This window comes from Ruditapes philippinarum, unplaced genomic scaffold (assembly GCF_026571515.1).
Source record: "Ruditapes philippinarum isolate M1 unplaced genomic scaffold, ASM2657151v2 ctg3697_1_1_1_1, whole genome shotgun sequence".
Lineage (NCBI taxonomy): Eukaryota > Metazoa > Mollusca > Bivalvia > Venerida > Veneridae > Ruditapes > Ruditapes philippinarum.
The window spans coordinates 76,891-82,890 of NW_026863274.1; the positions used below are offsets into that span (position 1 = coordinate 76,891).

At 30.8% G+C, this 6,000-nt stretch overlaps 1 protein-coding gene across 7 annotated transcripts in view; it reads right to left on the reverse strand.

The window, feature by feature from the left end:
- The window catches only part of LOC132721674 (NAD(+) hydrolase SARM1-like), a 42,515-nt gene extending 38,352 nt beyond the window's left edge, over nucleotides 1–4,163 (reverse strand). For 4 of the 7 annotated variants that reach the window (XM_060706019.1, XM_060706017.1, XM_060706015.1 and 1 more), the window contains exon 1: nucleotides 4,082–4,163. The gene's annotated coding sequence lies outside the window, so the exon portion shown is untranslated. The remainder of the gene's footprint in view (nucleotides 1–4,081) is intronic. The other 3 variants (XM_060706020.1, XM_060706018.1, XM_060706022.1) reach the window with 1 other exon arrangement.
- Nucleotides 4,164–6,000: the final 1,837 nt, after the last annotated feature.

A 6,000-nucleotide genomic window follows, 5' to 3' on the forward strand; every position in this document is an offset into this window, starting at 1 on the left:
TTGTGCATTTATCAAGTATTTCTAGAGTTATTGCCCTTGACTTAGTAAAAACCGTTCCATTATGTTGTGTTACATGTTTCTTGAGTGGTCAAGTTAGAATCAACCAACTTTACAGGAATAATGATCAACATCACCATGAGGCTGGGGTTTTGCATGTGGAATTTTTCAGTTTTGTTAGAGTGCTTGCCCTTTACTTAGTAAAAAATTTGTAATTTTCAACTTGTTCATGCATAGCTCAAAATGTATTTGACCTGTAGGCCTGAAAGATTACAAGAATGTTGGTCTGCATGTGTACTTACATGCACCTTGGGGTTTGCTTGTGGATTTATTCAGTATTTGTGAAGTTCTTGCCCTTTACTTAGTAAAAGATTTTTAGTTTTCAACTTATGCATGTGTAGCATAAAAGATATTAGCCCTGGAGTCATAAGATTGACAAAACAGTAGAGTGTGGGGGGCACCCGTGTCTTATGGACACATTTCTAATTAACAACTATAATGTTCATAAAATAAATTGGTACAAAATTTAATGATCACCATTCTATTCTGTGATGATGTGCAGAGTGTTGTGAAAAACTAGGTCTCTACCCCTAATTTACTTATTAAACAAGTAAAATTACTGCATACTTTGACAAGTTGTCAGTAATATCTTTGTAAAATCACTAAAACTGCAGTCTTGATAAAAGTCATGCTCTTAACATTTCTTTTACTTAAAATCTTAAAATTTAACTCAAATCTGGAGTTGTGCAGCTTTAAAGATGTTTAATTATTAGACTGTTGTAATTTGAAGCAATAATTATTTACATGTTTATAATACATACTGCATGTTTGTAACTTCACTTTTCAATGGATAATCATGACATTTATATAGATTGACATATACACAGCTGCTGTCAATTTATGAAGGTCACCTTTCTCTCTAAAAAAAGATGCTTGCTGTATTATAGATTTGTTATAAATATTTCTGATCAGTTATATGGCCGTATATAATGATTGTTTGAAATATAACCCTTGTCTAGCAGCTCAGGTTATAATTTCAAACGACCATTTATATAGGACTAGATCTATAATTATAACCTGTCAAAAATCTATATCCATCCAACATATATTTAGATTATAAACTCAAGGTCACTGAATTTTTCTTTAGGACATAAAAAGTTATTAGGTTCATTCACCATTTGACAGTTTGTTGACTTTATAACATTCCAGTCTTCGGAAAAAAACTAGACTTCCAAATAAACAAGTGCATTAACTCAATATGTTAACTTTGAAGACACAAGTGCATCATATGATATAATTACCAAACACTTGTTTAAATTACAGTACATTCTCCTTTACATCGCCATGGTGACTTATGGTAATTCTATCTTCTGAGAGAAAATCAACAAATATATTGTGTAAGATATCATTTTTGTGAAAGTTTTTGCCATTCTTTAAGCTAGTAGTCGGCTACTTCATGCAGTGTTTGTGAAGTTAATTTTTGCAGAAACTTTAAGATATACAACTTTGCAGCTCTGAAATATGTTATCCCAGTTAATGACAAAATCATGCATTTTTGGATTATTTCATTGATTAACTTGTGTAAATGAGTCTTGTTTTTATATGCATGTTGGGCATAAACATTTACCATTTAGAGAAGCAACTTTTTATAAGCTATAAAAGAGATGTAAATGTCTGCGGTAATTTCTTGTTGATGTTCATGTTACAATTAAGGGCCAGTTTTTAGCTTAATTTCTCAAACAATACAGTTAGAAAGTTACTCAATTTTAACTTGTAATATATGTTCTGTTTTCAAATTGAAATGCATTTCCAAAGGGCAGGTACATTTATAATTTATTTTTAAGAAGAGGGCTATATTGTTTTGCTTATGTCTGTTGGTCTGTCCATCTGTAGATTACATGGTTTCTGCTCATTATCTTGAAAACTATTCATCCCAAAGTCTTTACAATTTCACATATTGTTTAGTCATATGCAGTAGGGGTCACAATTTCAAAGGTCAATGTCGAAGGGGCCTTAAGTGTCAGAATGGTTTCAGCTCATTGTCTTGAAAACTTAATTTATCACAAAGTCTTCATATTTCACATATTTATTGGTCATAACTAGTAGATGTCCCCTATTGATATTGGGATCACTTGGTCAAAGGTCAAGGTCACGGGCCTTAAATGTCAGAATGGTTTCTGCTCATTATCTTGAAAACCATTGATCACAAAGTCTTCATTATGCCAACCAAATCAACATGCCAGATCTTGTAGAGTTCTTAGAGCAAGGGATTCAAACATGATAAACAATGGTCAATACAACTTAAGCATGATGATCACAGACTTTAGTTACATGTAAATTAAAGTCTATGATGGTTATTTAGATCAAAAATAGTGGAAGGAAGTGAAGAAGCACCTGAATCTTCATATAGAAATGTTAAATTTATCTCCCTTTAAAATCCTTTTTACTGACTCAAGTAAATGTTTTTTTGTTGTTTTTTTTTCATAATACAAATTGAATGTAGTTTCAAGTTCAAACTTTTGATCATCACAGTGCCTAATGGAAGACAGGTCATTCTGACACATAAGAACCCCCCACCCCCAAAAAAAATAAATAAAAAAATGTTCACTTATATTTAGTCACATATACAAAGGAATTTCATTTATTTGTTGAGTTTAATGTCTTATTGACATACTGGTACATAAACTTTAAAAATAGTAAACTTTAAAAGTCAAATGGCAGTTTTCCAGCCATTCATATTAAGACATATGACAAGCATCATTGTGACATTATTTCAGTGACTGCCATGGATCCATTGTAGTGGTTTTTGAAGTTTAACCTACAGATAATGGCAGTAAAATGATTTGAATTCACCAGAATTATCAGCCACCACATTGTTTCTTAGTTCAGTCACTACAATTTTCCTATGCAGGCTGTGAAGTAGTTTACCTGAGAACTTAATAAGTGCCTTCACTTTCACAAGGATCTGAAATTACTTCTGTGGCATCTGCATGTCAGAGCTGATGTACAGTTTGAATGACCAGTGAAAGGATTTCCTGACCATTTTCAAGGAAAAAGACTCACACTGTCAGGAAATCGAACCCACTCCGGTTGTCCAGTTCACAGTTTAATGCTCTACCCAATAAAGCTTACAGAATGATTTTGATTTGGATGAATTTTAAACCCTTGTATGTTATACTTGTAGACTCATCCGAAGTTCGTGATCATTTTAGAACTTTCAGTTTTTAATTGTAGGGGTTTTGATACATTGTATCGACTGTCTTGACTATCTTGTCAGACTGTACAGATGTATTGACCGGAGTCCAACTCTATACTGGTGAAGCTGACAAGTGGCTTTTGAATTTGAAGCATAATTATTTATGAACAGTTACTTAAGTACAGTGTAGAGTTTTCTTTTCCATATAATAATTAAACAAGGTCAAAATGGAACAAGATATTTTAAGTACTTATCTAAGTGCATATTGCTTTATACGAAAGCGGAAATGTGATACATATACATCATCGTTATTCTTGTTTTAATTGTCACACTCATTATCATAGAAGATGATAATATTACATTCTTTTCGTATTTTATGCATGTTTATTTCATGAAATTCATTTAAATATATATGTTATGCGCATTCGTTGTACAATGTATAAAATGGTGAAACTTTAATTTTTTACAAATATTTTTTTATATCATTATCGTTGATATGAAGCTACATATGAAGAATAATCTTTAGACACAATAATATTATAAACATAATAATTATGATCAAAGATATTTTAAAAATGCAAACTACATTTGTATTGTTGATTGATTATAAAGGTGACCTGAGTCAGAATCACAAACATTTAACCATTGGTTAATTTCATAGGACTGACCTCAAAATAAACCAATCAGAATTATAGTTTAATTATCACTTCTTATTTATAGAATAATAATTATTATATTTGTGTAGGCAGTGATGAGAGAATGATTATCATAATTGCCTTCAAAAAATGCATCTGGCATTTAATCTTGCATACCAAGACAGAAAAGACCCCTCCCCACAAAAAAAAGAAAAGAAAAAGAGAACATAACTTTGTAACATTCAATACATACCATATGTGCTGAATCATTTAATACATCCTTACAAATATATTAGTAAACAATGTTAACAAGAAGTAAAAATTTGTGAATATATAATAATACAAGTACTAATGTGTTATGAGAATGTGGCATCTGTTTATTTTTGCAGTGTCATTAAACTTTGGTTAAATCATATTTCTCTAGCCTATACTTTAATCTTCAGAGATTTTTGCAAAATTTAAAAAGAAAAATATTTTTTTTATTTAAAGTTTCATATCTTTACCACTTTAATGATTTATAATTACATGTAATGTGTTAAATAAACTATATTATAATAATAATATATATAATAAACAAGTATACAAAAGTGTTACAAAACCTAAAATTTGAAAATCTTACATAGATCAAATGGGGCTCAAGATGAAAAAGTTAATATTTCATGTAATTTAATTCTTATTAGATCGGTTTGCATTAAAATGTTTTTTTCTTTCATTTTTAGGTGATTTTTGAACTATGAAAATGATTATCATGGAGAAAGGACCTGAAACACTGCATTATATTTTCCCCATCATGTCAAAAAGCCAGATTTTATTATTCTTTGACAATAAATTGTTTGGTGCACTTTTCTAGCTGTTGTTTAGTCTACCAAATCTTGTACAAAGTCTATCAGAATTAGGAATATGATCAATAAAAACATCAAATTTTGAGCTCTTCTCAATTGTTCAAAAAAGACAGGGGGAAAAAGTCTTTAATATGTCAAAGTAACTCATCAAGAGACTTAATTAAAATAAACTAGAAAACTACAATTTTCAGATCTGACATTGTATTACAGGGTACTGCTCATCAATACTACAGAATATATTATATATGTTAAAATAAACAACCTTAGACTTTGATATCAATTAATCATAAAGTGTATCCTTTTATTATTATGTCCCTCTTTGATGTGAGAAAGTACATGTACAATATTTGCATTTGACATTTTATTCTTTTAAAATGTCATATTGTCATAGTACATCTATATATACCATATTGTAAAAAGTACTCCAGATCATAGAAAAATACTATAGTATCTGAAGTGTTGGTGAGCTATAGGGTTGCCTACAGTTGCAATGTCAGTCTAGTTGATTTATTTATTAGCTGAACCAAATAGCAGGAGTATAGTGAATATTTTAATATACAAGTAAGTATATTTGATTATATCTTGTGTATGTATATACCAGCACTATATTGATTTTAATCAGTATCTTTTTTTATGTAAATTGAGTTGTAAGTATCATTACTTTCTGCAGCTGTACTAAGGATCATTTAAGTCATGAGCTTAGTGTACCTTTAACCTAGAACAGCTGATTTAAGCTAGCAGCATTCCTCACAATCGTGGGTGGACAGCGCATATAGCCAGTTCAGTAACCTAAGTACCCCTGCACCCCTCAAGCTGCCAGTACAACCTAAAAGAATTTTTTATTTGAATGAAATCATTTAAACTAAATAAATATCAGGTTTCAAACCCACAACTGTCACTGTTTAGAAATGAAATCACTGCATCAATAACTGCAAGCCTATTCAATAGATAATATCCATAACTCTGCAAATGTGGGTTTTTTCCAAGCTGATCCCCGGTACAAACATACAAACAAGCTATTACCATTACTGTTATAGCTGTACTACTGATCACAATAGATAAGTCAGCAAGTTGCCCTTATTTTGGAAGCTCACAGTAACTGTAAAAGTTAGCGTGTACCCCTGGATTAGCCGAGAAAACCCCAGAAAAATACATGTAAGTCTATTTAATGTGTTTATGAGATAACAAGCACATTTTACTTCAAATCACTGTATGCAACTTATACAATTAAACTTGTGTTATTTTTTTACTGATCACTTTTCTAGTTAGCTGTGGCGGGGGCCACCCCCAGATTTTTGATAATAACCATAGAAAGTAGGTCAAGAAAGTG